The 20,190-nt window shown below is 40.6% G+C and overlaps 1 protein-coding gene across 2 annotated transcripts in view; it reads right to left on the bottom strand.

The window, feature by feature from the left end:
• The window catches only part of CAMKK1 (calcium/calmodulin dependent protein kinase kinase 1), a 315,340-nt gene extending 297,842 nt beyond the window's left edge, over nucleotides 1-17,498 (bottom strand). For both annotated transcript variants that reach the window (XM_088456133.1, XM_088456134.1), the window contains exon 1: nucleotides 17,368-17,498. The gene's annotated coding sequence lies outside the window, so the exon portion shown is untranslated. The remainder of the gene's footprint in view (nucleotides 1-17,367) is intronic.
• Between the last annotated feature and the right edge of the window lie 2,692 nt (nucleotides 17,499-20,190).

Genomic DNA, 20,190 nt, shown 5'->3' with positions numbered 1-20,190 from the left:
CCGTGGCTGCACTCCTCTATAATTTGGGTTCATGGAACGACATAGAGATTCAATAAAAAAAACAAAACTCAATATAAATGCAATAAGTATTATTACTTTATAGTCAGATGACTCTGGACATTACAGAGATTAATATGTTTTACTGTAATATTTGTGTTTATGTTTATCTTTGTCAGTTATACAATTATACACAGACACAATGTGAATATTGATGTAACTTTTTATTCTATTTACTGATCAGCTATTATATGACAACTGACAATTTTGTATGATGTGTTTTTTTATTATGGTATTTCAATAAAGAAAATGTTAAAAAAAAAAATTCACAAGTTTTCAAAGAAATACAAAAAAGTGGGACTGTGTGGCATTGTGTAACACCGCTCTGCTTAAAAAAAATGATTCTGGATTGAAATCAATAATCTTTCCTAATGCGACACAATATTAAATCTGCTCCAATCTGCTTCAATGATCACATCAAGGGTATCAGAGTGGAGCTTTCAAAAACATAATTAGCATGTGTTACATATATTATGGAAGTAGACAGCAAGTGGCATGATCAGAACTCTTCATTTATATATTCCTGTGATGGGCAGATTGAGCTGTCCTCAATTTCTACTTTCAACATCAACTCTTGTGTATGCTAGACAAGTATAGTGCCAATAGTAAGCACTCCAACAGATGAGGCTGAAATGTGTAGCAGCATGATGCTCTAATAATATCCATTGTACCAACAATGACGGGCCATGAAGGGGAACACAGTGCAAATGGGTCAGCGTTTATTAGCATCATAAAGCTACTGCAGTTTATTACATAAGCAATTATGATTAAAATTTAAAAATACTGAATAGGCCTACTTAAATGAAACGCTAAACTAATACAACACTTTTTCATAATATTTTTATTATAGAACTGCAAATGTAGTACATACATTAATAAGTAAAACAGTATTCCAAAAACATATCAAAGAAAAATAAAATTATCATTCCGTTTCATTGAAAAAGAACAGATAATCTGAGTTAAGAGACTCACACAAAAATTTACAGAGTCTTCAGGATAAGGATCATAATACTTTACAGTATGTATTACATTGAGAGGTGTTGTTAGGTCATGTAAGATTCAAAATGGAGGTCTTGCTAATTTTAACATTTCTAAGTTGTACCATGAAGTTAAACAGACAGCTGTATGAATAGAATTTTTCATGGAAGTGTCAAGGGTATGAATATAGGGAATCCATGTATTGAAGAATTTTTCTGCTTTTTTTTAATAAAATACTTTCAAAAATAATTTAACTCCAGAAAGGTAAAACAAATAATTTTCAAACTGATAAATAATGTAATAACTCATCACAATTTACTAAATGAATGAGGCCCTCCTGCTCAGCCACCAAAGGTACATAACAGGTGACTGCCCTCTCCAGATGAAGTGCCATTAAATAGTTTCAGCTTGTGCAATATTGTCGTTTGTCATCCATAACATGATAATCTTGTGGTGTAATAAATTTAAGCCTGCAATTTTGGCATGTGTTGTAAATGCCTTGCTAAAAACTGTTGTAGGACAGTGAGGAAAGCAAGTTTCCAGATTACCCCTAACTCACATGAATTTGCAAGAAGCCAGAGGGTATTCATAATGTAACTTCAAACAGGTTTGCTAATAAAATATATTATAATAATGCTGTTCATGGGAATAACATTAAATTTATCCAACCTTTTTTTGGTCTCTTAATAAGTCCTAGACTATATCAAATTGTCTGAGGCTATAGCGGTCTAACAGTTAATTAGGTCATTAGGCACCATCTTCAAATGACCAGATCTGTGGACAATTTGCAGCACAATGGACAGCTAAGATTATATAGGTCAGGCAGTTAATTCAGTATGAAACCCTTAAAGCTTCACCTTGTCTAATGGGGTTACTTGCAGTGAGGCATTAGAGAAGATAGCACACATTAGACTAATTAAACCTAATATATGACTGGCAAGTATTATATATTCTATTGCAAGGAACAGGGAATTAATGAGTATAGATTAGATTAGGTTAGGTTAGAACAGCCCTAAACAAATTTAAGTGAAAGCTGAGAGTAAGGGCCAAAAGTTAAGAACATAAATTATGTAAGGCAATACTAGCCTGTACAGTACCTACACAATATATATATGTATCAATGACAAAACATGTCAACCTTTGCTCCACACAATATACACAGTGATACCCCTTTTACACTAGCAGCAATAACCAAGATTATTGCATGTGAGCGAACAGCAGTCCTGGTTACTGCGCAGTGTGAAAGGGCAGGGTTGAAATAAGCTGGGTCCAGAGACCCGGCATTTCAACCCTGGTCACGAGAAGTGTTGAACTCATGATACAGTGTGAATGGGTAACCCTGGTCGATGTAACCCGTGTCCCCTTCTCTGCATAGGAAGAGCCGGGGCTTGGAGATGAGATCACCTCCAAGCGCCAGCTCATCACGTGATCCAGATGCAGTCATCGTCCCGGCACGCGAACATAATCCCGGGTGCGACCCAGCAGACAGATGGAAAGGTAGTATTAATGGCACCAAAACCTGTCTGTGCAACACACATTAAAGAAGCTACAGCTGCTCACAATATCAGACTGCGCCACAAAGAATTTAAGCTCCAATAACAGCCTGTGCCCAAATACTACAGGGTGTTTCACTCGCTATTGGCCCCACAGTTTCTTATAACTTTTAAAGTAATTGATGTAATTTAGTGAAATGTGACACAGACATACATTGGTCTGAGAGAGACATGAGAAAGTCATAGCAAGGCTAAAACCTTCCATAACATGGAGCGACACATTCAAACTTTGGGCACAATAGCAAGTGAGACACCCTGTATAAGGACCCCATAGCATCTTATTGCTGCACAGTACCACAATGTCAGAGAACGAGTAAAACAGAACATACATAATACAGGAACATACAAGTCAGACAAAACAAATGGTAAGGAGGGCCCTGCTCTGTACCAATGTGAGTAGTAGAGGTGGGAGTAAGATCGGCTCTAATAAAAAGGAAGGTTTTCAGAAAGCATTACAATTATAAAGCCAGAAGAGTTCCATAAATGGGTTGCAGCATGGGAGAAGTCTTTATGTGGGAATTAGAGGAGGCGGTGATGTGCAGGTCAGAGACAGATTTAATAAGGTGCCAGGGATAGGAACTCTAGAAGAGGTTTTGGAGATACAAAGTACAGGTTGAGTCTCCCATATCCATAATGCTTGGGACCAGGGGTATTTTGGATATCGGAATATTCCGTATTTTGGAATATTTACATAAAATTATGAAATATCTTGGGAATGGGACCCAAATCTAAACACAGAATGCATTTGTGTGTTATATACACCTTATACACACAGCCCGAAGGTCATTTTATAATATATTTTCAATAATTTTGTGCATCAAAAAAAGTTTGTGTACATACATGAAATTCATTTATGTTTCATATACACCTTATACACACAGCCTGATGGTTATTTTATACAATATTATAAATAATTTGTGCTTTAAACAAAGTTTGTGTACATTGAACCATCAGAAAGTAAAGGTTTCACTTTCTCAGTCATGCTAAAAATATTCCGTATTTCGTAATATTTCGTATTTCGGAATATTTGGATATGGGAGACTCAGCCTGTAGTAATGTTGCAGAGGGCTGAAGGTGAGCATGTGAAAGCACTTAAAATTTATCCTGGAGAATATGGGGAGCTAGTGCACGGATTAATAGTGGTGCTGTAATGGCAGAGGAGGAAGGGGGGTAAGAGCGAGAAGCTTGCTGTGGCATCTAGAACATAATAAAACAGGGACAGATGGGTGAGGGGAATTCCATTGCAGTACTTAATGTGAGAGAATGTATAAGACATTTTATCTTGGATAAGAGAATGTAACATTTTAGCAATTTTTCAAAGATGACGGTGACAAGAATGAATGTGAGGAGAGGGTGGGTAAAGAGCGAAGCCAAGGCAGAGAGTTTAGGAAATCACTGGTGAGGGAGATCTGACGGGAGGAGGGGACTCTGGCAGGAGGGACAATAAGGGTAGGTTTTAAATACTGTATGTTTAGCTTTAGGTAGCACTGGGACATCAATGCACAAATGCAGAACGACAGCTGTCATTTCCACCATAGTGCTTGTAACTATGCATCACATTCCAGATATTGGTAAATTTGGCAGCATCGCATCTCCAAGGAAACCTATGGGGACGGCGGCTGCCAGCGGTAATGGAGGGATACCTGCTGCGGTCCATCCTTAATACATCTAGAGGATACTTAATATTTGAGGTAAACCCCCGAAAAAGGGTGTTTTCAGGGGATTATACTTCAAATATAGATTAATGGGCTCCTAGGGACACAAACTGCAGCTAAAAACACTCTCAGCTCTACTCCAGCAGCTACAACAATGGATTTCAAAATGCTGTCACATTTTCTATAAGAGAGGCTCCACAAGGAATAGGAAGATTGGGAGCCTAGGACAGCTAATGGACTATCCTCCCTAGGTGATGGTTCTTGATTTACAATGTCACTAGGAAGTATTGAGTACATTAACAGAAAACTGAAGGGTAAGAAACTTCTAATCTAGTTTCAACCATGGTTACCCAATTAATTCAGACAGCTGAATTTAAGAAGAAATATAAACTGACTATACAGTGCTTCACTATCTGCAATTTCAGAACCTGTCCTGGTTGCCAAAATACGGGGGACAAATGACGTAGGGGTCCCCCGTATTTAGCGCAACCAGCACTGGGCTCTGAGCCGGTCCTGGTTCTGGAAATACAGGGGGAAAAATGCATAGGGCCCCCCTGTATTTCTCAGAACCAGCACCGGACTCCTAGCGTGGGGGTGATGCCACAGCCAGGGGAGCCTTTTCACCGGGCCCCCCAGCCGCATCATCACCCCTGACCGCTAGTCAGCAGAGGCCCGGGAAACCCTGGGAAGTTGGGGACCCCCCCAATAAAGGGGTCCCCCTCCTCAGGGTACCCCAGGCCCAGACTGATAGCCCGGGGCTATCCCCAGCACCCCTGGGTGGTGGGTTGATTTGTGTTGTGTGGTGCATATGAATATATATTGTCTTTTGCAGTAGTACTACAGGTCCCAGCAGGCATCCCCAGCATACTGGCAATTGGAGAACCACAAGTACCAGCAGGCGGGGCACTAAGGGCCTGCTAGTACCTATAGTACCCCTGCAAAAGAAATATTAAAGTAAAACAGACAGACACCGTTTTTTAAATATTTTATTTAGCTGCACCTTCACCTGGGGGGCGGCAGCCTTAAGCTCTTTTTCCTGGCCGTCGCCCATCCAGGGCTTAGCGGGACCTTCACCTGGCAGCCGGCAGCTCTTTTTCATGGCTGCCGCTTCCCCAGGACTTCTATGGCATCTTCATCTGGAGGATGACTACCTTTAAGCTCTTTTTACTGGCCGTCGTCCATCCAGGACTTCCGCGGCATCTTCTATCTTCTTTCTTCGCCAGATCTTCTCTGCTGCCTCCCCACCTCCAACTGACGGCACGCACCTCGTGCTGGCAGTATTTAAGCCAGCCTAGGGAATGGGGCGATGATGTCGCGAGCCGTGGCCATCTTTGAATTTCCAAAATGAAGCTAAGGCGCCATTTCGGAAAAGGGCACGCTCGGTTCTCACCATTGAATTCAATGGTGGGAACCGCTCATTGGCTAAGAGGCGGAAGGCTCGCCTTTCTTTCTGGACTGAAATCCCGCAGCGGAGCTGTCATTCGGGTAGTAGTGTCCTTAGAGGACACTACTAAATGTCCGTGGGCTCGGTTAATTCGTTTTTTTTTTTTGCCAAGACCCAGGATTTGCCTACTTTGGAACGAAGAGGACAGATCTACGCATAGGAGGAGGAGAGTATGGAATTTTTATTACAGGTACACCTTTGGGTTACTGGACAAGAGGATAGATTGGCTTCAGGGATACTAGGTAAGTATGTGAGATAGTGTGTGTATGTGTGAGTACATGTGTGTGTGCATGTATGTTTTAATAAAATGATACTTTTCTACGGTGTGTTTTGTGTGTTTTTTTAATATTGCTTTTGTTGTGGAACTACAGCTACCAGCACGCCCGTAATGCCCAGCATGCTGGTACTTGTGGTTCTCCAAGTACCAGCATGCGGGGGAGGCTTGCTGAGAACTGTAGTTCCACAGCAAAAGCCAATATTTATATTTTCTAACGCACCACACTTTACATAATCAACCCAGCACCCACAGCACAGGGGTGCTGGTGATAGCCCTGGGCTATCAGCCTGGGCCTGGCGTGCCCTGAGGAGAGGGACCCCTTTATTGGGGGGGTCCCCAACTCCCCAGGGATCCCCACCCTGGGCTGACTAGCGGTCAGGGGTGATGCTGCGGCTGGGGGACACTGTGAAAGGGCTCCCCTGGCTGTGGCATCACCCCCCCGCTAGCAGGGGGCGCCGCTGCCGTTTTCGGCAGAATGGCTGGCGGGGACTGGATCCTCTCGAATGACCTTCGACCGCCGCCAACACCCATGACCCGCCGCCGACACCAGCCGCTCCTACCATTGCCCGCTATCCATCGCCCGCTAATGACAGACATCTTGCTGCACCCAAGTGAAGCCACTATGACTACACCTGCTGGAGGTTCCTACTTAGGCTGCGCAACAAGTTGAAAAGTCCTATCTTTATAATGGCGCATTCTTGAGGTAATAGTTTAAAAACTGTAACTGTCTAATTTACCTGAACCCCAAAAGCACGTACCCTGGCACAATAGCTACCTAATAAAACAAACCCCCAAGTCTAAATTCCACCCCTACCCTGAGTTCTGCCTTCCCAAAAATCCCCCATAGACTATAGCAGAAAAGGTTTCCTAATTGAGAATGTCAGAAAAATGTGACAGTTGGAGATTTAGATTACTCCCATGTGCTAATTTTTTATGTTTGCTAATTTTTTATCTTTTTTCCCTGAAATTTGGCATGCAGCACCCAGTGACAGTTCTACCCGGCCATGCCAAATTTCAGATATGTACCTCCTATAGCTTTTGAGGTGTAGCTCCTTAAACACCCTGACCCCCCCCTTCGGAATTCTCTATAGAGAAATCCATTTTTACGGATGCAGCCTTAATATAAGGTGCCCTTATAATAATAATTATATATATATATATATATATAAATATATTTTTTTTTTTCATACAGTATATGGACTTCGTTCATATAATTAATGTAATTTTTTATTTTTAAGAGTGGTTGGTGGAAGTACCCTTCTTGATCACAATTCCGGATGGTGGAAGATATTTTTGGAATAATTGTATAGTTTCATGATATAGAACAACACTTAAAAGTACTCTACCCTTTTCACAGTTATTTTATATTGTAGTGTTTTGAGTGTGATCACTATATTTTCAATTTTTTAAGTTGCAGATCTGTGTTTAATGAGCGCAGATTTTTTATTATATACTTGTAATAATTAGCCCCAGGTTTTAGATTTGAAAATGTGGATTGTTATGTTTATACATTTCTAAGTTGATTTCAGGGACTGTGAACCTGTGTTCACAGTGTGCAGATCACACACATCTTAAACATTTAACATCAAAAGGTATATTATATACACAAACACACCATTGCTTATAAATGCACTTACAAATTTCAAACATTAAGTGAAGATTGAACTTTGGCAGGCGAATTCATCTGACCCCAGATACAGTCCTCTGACAACTAGAAGACAGGTCCAAAAGTTGCAAGACAATATTTTATTACTTCGTAATATAGAAAATGTTTAATACATCACAAATGAATAACCTAGCCTGCTGCTTTGACCCATGTTAGATAAGGACTATTGCCCACATGGTAAGCAAAGTGCTCCTGGCTAAACATATCAGAAGATGTAAGCAAACCACACAGCTTTCTCCCCCTCTGCAATCTGTGCTTCGCTAGGAGTATGGCAGCTGTAACATGACAAGAGCAGCCGAAAAACGGGAAGAGTAGCTCGGCAGGGACAGGAGGGGGGAAAAGACATAGATGGAATGAGACAGGAGGATGCAGGTGACACTAAACCCTGTAGGCAGCACAGACAGATCACGTAATATAAAGCTGGAGAGCACCAATGAGCGAGTGTGTTTGGGAGATAGAGAGCGTGATGTGATTAGGAGCGTGTAATTTTAGAGGGTGAATCACATCAGTCAAATTACACTGCTGCACAAAACTCCAATATCTACACCTAAAATAATGTTTATATAACACCTTCTTACTACCTTAATTAAATGAATAATGCTTATTAATTCTGACATGGTCAAAACTCCTTTTTTTAAACAGTGCCTCCCATCTGAGTTTGCTCAGGTGAGTTAAGGTGACCATACAGATAAAAGTCATCATCAGACAGACCAATTACCTGACATTGCCATACACTATCAGGTCATTGGTCTTATGGTATGTCCAAGCACAAATGATCACATCCATAGGCATGGTGGAAGATTTTTTGTGCACGACAAAATTATAATTGATGCTCCGTTGCAGCCATGCACTGTGCAATTATTGGCCCGATCAGCCAAATAAGCTTATACAGAGAAGAGAAGCACCAGGTGTTGACCCTGGTAGCACCCTATAATCTTATAAGGATTGGTCAATCCACCTACATTATTTTGGTTGAACATTATTTGAAACTGACCTAGGGACAAATCTCTGAAAACTTACCTGAAGCCAAGCAAGTTTAACATTATTTCTCTATTGTCTCTATCTATCTATATATATATATATATATATATATATATATATATATATATATATATATATATATATATATATATATATATATATATATATATATATATATATATATAATGGGTATGAAATACCGGCTGAAGAGCCGCCGATGCAATGCAAATCCCGACCCAGGAAGCCCGGCTAGGACAGAATCCCGACTGGCTGGTAAGTATACTATCCCTCCCCTACCGCCTAACCCTAACCTTCCTTTTGTGGTGCCTGCCTAACCCTAATCTCCCATCCCCGCACCCTAAACCTAAGTATCCTGGGGGGTGCCTAACCCTCCCTCCTCGCAGCATAACCCTAATACTCCGGAGGGGATGGGGTGCCTAAGCCTAACACCCCCCCCCCTGCGGCTAATACTTACCTGAGTCCGGTGTCTTACAATCGGGATGCCAGCTGTCGGGATTTCGACATCGGTATCCTGATGCGTAAGGGGATACTGGCGTCTGTATTTTGCCCAGCGGCTTGTCCGCCGGGATGTAAACTACATCCCAAATAAAGAACTGATGTATGTGGTATGCATGCTGCGCCTTTCAACTGTTGTTATCCTACTATGTAACAAGTTTACATAAGTTATAGATGTTGTGATGCTCCATTTTCCAACGTGTAAGCCTTTTATGAACCTATAAATTAGTATCTATTGTAATGACTTGTGATGGAATAAACTGATACTAGTTTATAGCCCATATTGGATGCTGATTATATAAATAACAAATATAAATACAGGGCTGCTATTCGGGGTGCTGTCTCTGTCCACTGCATTATAATAATATTTAGCAACTCTCATATAATGACATTAACACCGTAAAGGTGCTACACTAACTGTATATTGTTAGTTTATTGCTGCACTCCCACCTAGTAAAATACTTTACTTAGGGGTCTGGTCATCTAGTTGGGGCTTTGTGGTTTGCTCCATTCAACTGGTTTTCCTGGTGCCCTTCCAGTTATCTTCCACTCCATTTCTCGGAGAGGGGGGAGGACTAGTGAACAAAACTGATTTGACATTGCAGTATTACAGAACCAGCAGGCCCCAGTTATAAAAAGGTTTAAAGGCTGCAGCCCCTAGGGCAGCATTTTTAAACCACTGTGCCACAGTGATCAGCTCAGCACACTGTGTTTTATTCCTGTGGGGGCCAATGTAGTGTGTTTATTCCTGTGGAGGCCAATGTAGTGTGTTTTATTCCTGTGGAGGCCAATGTAGTGTGTTTTATTCCTGTGGAGGCCAATGTAGTGTGTTTTATTCCTGTGGAGGCCAATGTAGTGTGTTTTATTCCTGTGGAGGCCAATGTAGTGTGTTTTATTCCTGTGGAGGCCAATGTAGTGTGTTTTATTCCTGTGGAGGCCAATGTAGTGTGCTTATTCCTGTGGAGGCCAATGTAGTGTGTTTTATTCCTGAGGAGGTCAATGTAGTGTGTTTTATTCCTGTGGAGGCCAATGTAGTGTGTTTTATTCCTGAGGAGGTCAATGTAGTGTGCTGTATTCCTGTGGAGGCCAAATGTGCGTGTATTTTTTTAATGTGAGAACCAATGTGTATGTTTTTTCATTGGTCACGCACATCGCCGGATAATGTGCCTTGGCAATTTTAAAATCTTGTACAGTGCGCCTCGTAGAAAAAGGTTGAAAATCACTGTCTTAGAGTTCCTACTCTCAAACAGACAGTTTTCAATACACACTTCCTAACAACCCCAGGGGGTTGTATGCAGAAACCCTTGCCTAACCATACCAAAAGGATATCTATGCAAGAAAAACTTGGATCTGAGCACACCATGCAGAACAAAAATATGGAATCCACATCTTTCCACACAAAAATCTTTCAATTGTTTTTCATAGCAGCATTTGTTCACTCTCAGCAATATAATAATTTTCTTCATGCCTAATACATTCCCCAGCCCAGCCAAGCACACTCATTTCTGAGGCTCCGAAGGAACGATATATCAAATTGCACAAGGTCACACAGAACTAGAATGACATTTTCAGAAGGATGTGTTACTACTAAAGCACCATTATCAATCTCTACTAATGTTAAAACCTACTGCTCCAACATTACAAAGGCAAATGTTACAAATTATAAAATGGCATAACAGGCTATTATATCATTATTTCTGAATAATGTCTGAATGTGCAAGGTATATATATTTTGTGATGAGCCAGACATTGCTCAGTGTTAAAAGCAACAGGGATGATGAATAAAAGATGACCATTCAACTCATTTTCCCTGACTTTGGTGACTAGCCCCTGACAATCTCCAGCAAGACCTCTCCTGACAAGCGTTGAATTATACATATTCACACCAACTGCTCAATGCACCATTGCAATTAGGACATAACGGAGCCGCTTGTCAGCATGCTAGATTCAAATTATAAAGCAACTGATTAGGGCCCTGTACCTTTACATACTAAACCTATTATTATGCCAATAACAGCAAATACAAAGCGTGTATACTGCATTAATGCAATTGTGGCAGAAACATAATATATGCCATCACTCTCATAGCAAATTAGTAGACACAAGTCGGTTTCAAACTAAATGAAGGGAGTGCCTCCCTCCTTCCTAACACAAGTACAATGCACCTATGAGAGGCAGATTCAATTAGCTGTGAATTGTGTTGTATGGTTTCTTCTCCTGGGTAAAGTTCCCAGAGCTATTCAATTAAAGACCAGCGATCAACCTCAAGGTGGCAGTTAACGCTTATTTCTGCACACACAGCTGGGGCACGCGAGCAGAAATAAGCAGTAACTGCTGCCTCGGGGCTGCCCACACGTTGATCGCAGATCTCTGATTGAATAGCTCTGGGCATTTTACTCATTAGTAGAAGAGACTACACAACACAATCTGCAGCTAATTGAATCTGCCTCTTAAGGTGCGTACACACGTAACGATTTTTTAAACGATTTAACTAGAGCGATGTTGTTATCGTTTAATTGTTCAAAAAATCGTTCAGTTCCTGAGTTATAACAATGAACGAAAATCGTTCAAGCGCGCTCCCGTTTGTAGTTCATTTCAGACTGTCCAACATAATGATTTTCATTAAGGCAAGGAACATATTTCGTTCATCGTTGTAAAAATCATTCATTACACTTTAAAAAATCGTTCACTTATCAAGGGAAAATCTGACAGATAATCGTTGGCTACAAAATAGTTACGCGTGTATGCACCATTAGTAGTAACTTGCCTTACGAAAAACTATGCTATACAGATCATTATTATCATCATTTAACATCTGAACAAATCAAACACTGCATTCAACTGTTTCAGGATGGAATTAGCATGCCAGAAAAATATCACATTTCCATCACAGTTTATGGTATTGTTTTTCAGAAACTGTATTTTCCGGAATCATGGAATGTTCAGAATTGTTTCAACTACAGTTAAACTCCCAATTTATACTTCAGACTTCTCGTCAGTCCCCTGAGTCCATTCCCCTGGTTGTAAGTGACCGTTGCCACATGTTACCAAGTAGCACTGTTGTTGCCTCTTGTTTTGCATTACTTACAGATTTCAGCATAGAACATGTTTTAGAAATACAAAGTTCCAAAATTCTGTACATACCAGTGTTGAACTTGATATCCCTGCTCAGATTAGGATAAATTGTATTTTCTTTCTGTAAGTAAACATTTTACTGCGTGTGGTTTTTTTCTCCTGAAAGGTCAATGATGTGCTGACTTTCTACACGTTGGAGCAAACTGGTTGGCACCTTCAACCACTGTGGCTCATCTACCAATTGCATTGTGTGTTTTTCCCTTATTTACTTTGAAAAAAGTAAAATGGGTATTAGGCTGTATTTAATGTCACATGAAAATGGTTACCTTTCTTATTCTACATAGCGCAGTGAGATGCATATATGCAGCTTTAGGATATACACTATAGAAAATAAAAGTAATGTCCAGGCTGCTTTTCCTGCATCCCCACTCCCCCTGACAATATAGCCCACACACAATGTCGTCACACAGATCCCTTGACAATAAGCCATGTAACAAACAGGGAGGCACTGGCAAAAGATAAATAATTACTGGAAGAGAAGGAAAACAATAAAAAAATAGAAGGCTCTGCAAGCAGTCACACTGGATCATCATAGATATTAGATAAAAGGCCTATAATGCAAATATCAGTCATAACTTAATATGTACAGTATATTCTAAAAAAATGCTAAGGAAAATAAAAACTAAGTGTTACAGAGTTCCTAATAAAATGTAATATGTCCTGCATTAGAGTGGATGCACATGGCAAATTTTCCCACATTGTCCCTATACTAGCTTTACAGCAAAGCAAGAATACATTCCAAACGCAACTCATAGATTGTTTGTATCTCTATGAGAAGCGGAATGGGATTGAAATGCCGGTGGCTGTTTAGCCCGACAGCAGGAAATCCCAATAGCGGCAGGCAAGTTATCTAACCCTCCCTTCTCCCCTCCTAACCCTCCTTTAGGGGTACCTAACCCTAAACTCCCAGGGTTGTGCCTAACTCGTTCGGGCATGCGTCGTTCTGGATTCCAGCATCGGGAATATGATAGGTGTCGGTATTTCGACGCCTATCATAACTCCTTTGCCGGCATTCTGCAGTCGGGATTGTGACCGGCGGCCTCACATAACTACATCCCATGAGAAGCATAAGAAACACAGATTCAAGGGACCAGAGTATATAGTGTTCTTTTTTTCCTTTAACTGTTCCAAATATGAAAGACTAAACCCAGTGGATAAAGCCTAGAGAGTGAATGGGCGGTCATGTGCATTACCCAAGAAGCCTATTCTACAAAACAGGAGTGGTATACAGCTGAGATAATTAAAAAGAACAATGTACTCTACTATTCAGGAAGAAACATCCATTAAATCCATTATAAAGAAAATATTTTTTTATAACGCTAACAATTTCAATCAGTGTACAAATTAAAAATATTATAAGTGAAAGTACTGTACAAATTATTAAATGTAAAGTTTGGTTAATCAGTTCCTGCCATGATATAGCACATCAACACAGTTTTATATTACACAGGACTCTACTAAACCATTTTTTGCTTAAAAGTAAAGGCACTTGACGATGTGTGTATGAGACAAAATCGGCAGCAGCGGCTCCGACGAATGTCAGCAAGGGGGTGATTGGGGGGGGGCTAGCATGGCATAATTAACGATATCCCCAGATTTGGCTGCATGTACAGCCGACTGGGGATAATGTTAACGACCGGAGGTAGCGCACATCGTCCATCGTTCAGGGCATACACACTGGACGATATGAACGATGTATCGTTAAACGATATCGTTTACTTTTATCGTCCACTGTGTACAACCCTTACATCATGATTTAATTGCCTGCATTTTTTTTCCTTTCTTAATCTTTTTGAATTACAGTGGGCCATATTCAATTAGCCCTGTTAACCCGCAATTCAACGTAACGCATATGGCCGTGAGTTTTTTCCTATTCAATTTTCAATAACATTTAACGCAGTAGGTGAAAAGTTTTCGGAAATTCCCTATTTTAAGATAAAAATTATGGAACTTGTGTAGAATAATGGGTTAAAAGGGGTTTGTATGGATGGGACAGGTGTTTTTAACCTTACAGGTGGGAATTACAGGTGTGTTTCTTCACAAATTTTTAGAAGTGGCTTAAAATGAAACAAAAATCAATTTGCATGCATTTTTATTCACACCAAAGCAAACTAGAGCATTTATTTGCTTGACAAATCTTGTTTTCTATTTTTTTTTTTATAAAAGTGAAAAAAATAAGTATCATCTACTTGAAACATTTTCTTGTCCACTTACTATTATTCAATACTTTTTGCACTTTGTGTTTTTTTTTTTTTGTTTTTTTTTTGGGGGGGGGGGGGGGTGTTACACGGTAATTTCCCAAATTTTACCCTCACAGAACAGGGCTATTAACAGCCAAAATTACCACAATGATGATTGTGTAAATACATACACACATATATTACAATAATAATCAGTGTCCGCACTGAACTAATAATGTAATAATGTTCCTTCTGTATGTTCAATTTTATTACTGTTAATACACAATAGCATTGTGACTTTTTCTAATATTTAATCATGTAATAATGTTCTGTCTTTGTGTAATGAACAGCAGACATCAGAGGCTTGACTTTCAGAATGCTACATTTATGAAGGTAATGGTTACATTTATTGTAACTTTGATTAAATAAGGTTGGAGCTGAAGGCGCGTATCCACTACACGAGAAAAATGAGCAATTGACGATAACAACATCGTTATCGTTCAATCGCTCATTAATCGTGCAGTAATTATGCCGGCAACAACCAGCGATGCGCGCTCCTGCTCGTCGTTGTCAGCATTTGTCATCGCTTGAATATGCAGGCCAACCTGACGAGATTGTCAAGTCGTGCATGATCGGGGATGACGGAGGGTGCCTGCACTTTATCCATTACACAGGATGATGAACAATCACAATACTGTAACCGTACAGTGGTTTCACTCTCGTGTAGTGGATATGCATCTTAATAGTGCATACACATGGGACGACCGTCAGATATCGCTGAACGATCTCCCGGGTGTGCTGGATGATCGATATTGATCATCCAGCACATCACCGACGGCCAACGACCCGCGATCCCTATAGTAACCTGGTCGACATTGACCAGGTTGGCCTGCATGCACGGGCGATGAATGATATCGTTATCGTCCATACATGCCCGCGCATCGCAGGTCATTGGTGGATTGGAAGGAACCAAAAAATGCACGATATGAACTATAACATCGATATCGTTCAGAACGAGCATTTTAATCATCCCATGTGTACGCACCTTAAGACTTCATAAAAGTGTTGTATTACTGGTGTTTAATAATGAATGCAAGGTATGTTATGGCAATTCTTGTCCCAGGTGGTTGTGTTTTGATTAACCATTTGACAGCTACAATTAATTCATGTCCAGGTGGGTCTTGCTATGAAATAGCTGTAATTAAAAAAAAAAAAAAAAACGTACTTTACAGCATACACTCTTACCCTAATGAAACACTGCAACACAGAAGCCAAACAGCAGTTTAGCATTACCAAGCAAAACCTCTGAATGAAGCAGCTCTCATGCCAGTGCATTTATATTGCTGAGCAAGGAAAACCATCTAGAAAGGTAATATATTTTACAAAACAAGTTTTACTGTTTGCATTACTGTTAATTGCGTTTTTCGGGTGAAAACAATTAGCTGCATGTGACTAAATATATAAATAGTGGTTTGATGGTAGATACAGTAAAGACAAATTGCCTTTCTACATATCCAATTGCTATACTGCAGAAAACTAAACCCTAGAGCTCTGCACCAGTGCCTGAGAGTCTACATGGCATGATAAATAGCATCAAAGCAGATCAATAGGACTTGTCTATTGCATGCATCTCAGCGTTGATGTACTCCCTTTCTGAAGAGCAATTAGGTAGAAGAAATCCCAAAACAAGATCATTATCTGTAACCAGAGGGATTTTGATGGTAGTATTCTTTACAGGGAGCTCAGCTGTACTGATAATATTGCAGACAAACAGACAGGGGTGTAGGGGTTAATTGTAACCGGACTAACAAGTTTATTAAAGCATTTGGAGGAGGATCATCTCACATGATCTGCTCCACAAGAAAGACACATCCCTCCTTCTCAGGCCAGTCCTGGGTATATTACTGAGGATTTCCCTCTGCTATGCATTAATGGTCAGCTATTGCGGTACAGTAACTGCAAATGTCACTGACAGGCAGGGTGTTTATTTGGGGTTGGGGTTGGGTCTATGTAACTCTGCTATAGCACCAGTGCTGATGAACAGCACAACAGCCGAGGCAAACGCCCAGGGACTCCGACACATGGGGCATAGCTACATCACCAGCATAGGGGGCACTGTGGCATATGTGAAATGGGGTCTCTGTATGATGTTATGTGAACTGGACTGAGTTTGCCGGGAGTGTTTACACATTATACTTTTTAATAGCATTGCCAGCATTTCATATTCACAATTTTATTGGTAGGGGGTCACCACAGGTTAGTTGCCCTGAGGACCCCACAAACCTTAATCCAGCCCTGTATAGCACTGGAAGTCCTCATTTAACTTTAACATTGATCTTGCATTTCCTACATGTACTGGTGATCAGGAATCAACACATTCATATACCTAACCTGACATGCTGGGAGTACTGGCTGGTCTTCTGTATCTATCCTGGAGTGATGGCAATTATTTCTAGAATGCTGTGTACAAAACACACACACTAACAGAAAATAATACACATGGGCACCACAAGCACTGAGAAATCACTGTGCACATAGCCTTTTACTAAACCTCATTCACAATAATATAAATCAGTGTACATACAAACAAATTGTATTAACTGCAAATCTTATAAAGGTTCACACAAAGGTGACATGAACATTTATCAGGAGAGTATCCAAGAACGCTGTCACAGTAGGCTACAGTACCTTGCTCGTGTAATAATAGATGTAAATCCATGTCACAGCAATTATCTATATTAATCCAGGACCGTAGTCAGACATGTTACACATAGTATAGTATGTGCTGCAGCCTACACACATGCATTAGCAGCTGGCTGCTGCACTCCATCACATGTATGGGATATTGCATGGAGAAGCTGAGCGGGGACAAGCGGGGATCCAGTGCGTGCATTGCACGGGAGTAATGACAGAAGAGGCTCTCACCTGTGCAGCAGACACTGTGTACCCGCAGCACCGCCGGCCGCCGGGCTCTGCAGCCTCCCCGTTCCCGGCTGCTGCTGTACATGTCAATGTGCTGCTGCCTCTGTTTGCACTGGCTCCACAACTCCAGCCTTTCCTCCAGTCAGCAGCCTCCTAACAAAACTTTACACCCAAAGCGGCCGAGTAACTGTGCAAACCCCTCTCTGATTGGTTGGCGCTGGAAAGGAGCGTGATTGGCTCTTCCCTTTGCAGCAGCTGCCAGCTGGTGTGTGTATAATAACCTCTGTGCTGGAATAGTATAAGGGAGTTCATAGTGTTCAATACCTCACTGATGGCTACATCTGGCCCATCCTACAGCTCCAATATATAGTATCCTGGCATCTTTCCAAAGCAAATAACCCTACAATCATTCACTAATAACAAAACATGCAAACTTCCCCTCACACAGTTAGAAACTTTGCACTCTCACATAAATGTGAAGGAAGTCCAGTCAGTTCTGCTTATTTTTACTTCCTACTAAAATCGATGATAGATATGTGATAAATGAGCTACTTTATAGCAGGCTGAGGGCAATCTGTAACATTGGTACTGTAGTATTACCATTGATTTATTGATTTATAAAAAAAAGTGTTATTATTCTGCCTTGGTTGCTGGAAACCAGCAGCAATAACTCAGCCCAAAACATTTTTCATAATAAACATTTTCTATTATATATGTGTGCAGGGCTCTCAACAGAAATCTTGGGGCCCAGTACACTGATATCTCTGGGGCCTGCCGCACCACCCTCCATCCTTGCACCCATACATCAAAATACAGCTTCTTATATTTAATTTTACTTTTAGAGGCACTGGTAGTATAAATGTAGAATGCACGGGATACGGTCATAATACCGACCGTAGGGATGCCAGCGCCTGAATAACACAGAATCCTGGTGCCAGCATCCCAACGGTAAGTATTTGGGTTAGGTTTAGGGGTTAGGCACTAGGGGGAGGGTTAGGTTTAGACACTGGGTAGGGCTGAATGGGGGGTTAGGATACTGACCAACTGGTGTCGTTATCCTAACCCTGTCAGGATGCCAGCGTTGGGATTCTGACCGCCGGGTTCCCGAGTGCTGGCATGTCATACCCAACCCAAATGCATCTTATATATACCACCTGCTTTGAAATTTATATAAAAAAAAATTGGGTATGAGCAGAGGTTGGCTTTAAAAAAAAATAGTTTTTTAATATACAAGTGAATTGAGGAAAGATGTTTTTACAGGTAAGTTATAATAGTAAATAACAATGTGCATAACACGGGTTTCACAAAATAGCAATCCTTTTACTAAGAGAATAAAAGTCATACTCTTACAATTAACATAAGAGCAATATAAAAAAATACTGTAAACTAAGGAGCTACTAGTGACTTTGACATACAGTCTTACAGTGTGATTTGAGTGTGTAAGTGTGTATATTATTCCAAATAAATATGTTGTGTTGTTACTGCTACTACTACATTTATATATATATATATATATATATATATATAAAACGAAGAGAGCAAACAGCGGCACTCAGGGACTGGTAATCCAAGTACAAAAGGTGTATTGCAATCAATACATGGTCCAACGTTTCGGGACACACACGTGACACCCGAAACGTTGGACCATGTATTGATTGCAATACACTTTTTGTACTTGGATTACCAGTCCCTGAGTGCCGCTGTTTGATCTCTTCGTTTTATATATACAGTCAGGTCCATAAATATTGGGACATTGACAGAATTTTCATATTTTGGCCTTTATTCACCCCCACAATGGCTTTGAAATTAAACAAACAAGATGTGATTTAACTGCAGACTTTCAGATTTAATTTGAGGGTAATTACATCCAAATCAGGTGAACGGTGTAGGAATTACAAAGGTTTCTATATGTGCCTCCCAATTTTTAAGGGGACAAAAGTAATGGGACAAACTAAACAATCCTAAATCTAACATTCACTTTTTAATACTTTGTTGCAAATCCTTTGCAGGCAATTACAGCCTGAAGCCTGGAACGCATAGACATCACCAGACGCTGGGTTTCATCCCTGGTGATGCTCTGCCAGGCCTCTACTGCAAATGTCTTCAGTTCCTGCTTGTTCTTGGGGCATTTTCCCTTCAGTTTTGTCTTCATCAAGTGAAATGCATGCTCAATCGGATTCAGGTCAGGGGATTGACTTGGTCATTGCATAACATTCCACTTTTTAGCCTTAAAAAACTCTTTGGTTGCTTTTGCAGTATGCTTCGGGTCATTGTCCATCTGCACTGTGAAGCACCGTCCAATGAGTTCTGAGGCATTTGACTGAATATGAGCATATAATATTGCCCGAAACACTTCAGAATTCATTCTGCTGCTTTTGTCAGCAGACACATCATCAATAAATACAAGGGAACCAGTTCCATTGGCAGCCATACATGCCCACGCCATGACACTACCACCACCATGCTTCATTGATGAGGTGGTATGTTTTGGATCATGAGCAGTTCCTTTCCTTCTCTTCTCTTCCCATCACTCTGGTACAAGTTGATCTTTGTCTCATCTCTCGATAGGATGTTGTTCCAGAACTGTAGTGGCTTTTTAGATGTTGTTTGGCAAACTCTAATCTGGTCTTCCTGTTTTTGTGGCTCACCAATGGTTTGCATCTTGCGGTGAACCCTCTATATTCACTCTTGTGAAGTCTTCTCTTCATTGTTGACTTTGACACCTATACATCTACCTCCTGGAGAGTGTTCTTGATTTGGCCAACTGTCTTGAAGGGGTTTTTCTTCACCAGAGAAATAATTATTTTGTCATCCACCACAGTTGTT

Source organism: Taudactylus pleione, unplaced genomic scaffold (assembly GCF_031769625.1).
Source record: "Taudactylus pleione unplaced genomic scaffold, aTauple2 ptg000687l, whole genome shotgun sequence".
Taxonomy (NCBI): Eukaryota; Metazoa; Chordata; class Amphibia; order Anura; family Myobatrachidae; genus Taudactylus; species Taudactylus pleione.
The sequence above is the reverse complement of the archived record's forward strand: the minus strand, read 5'-3'. Positions and strand labels throughout refer to the sequence as shown.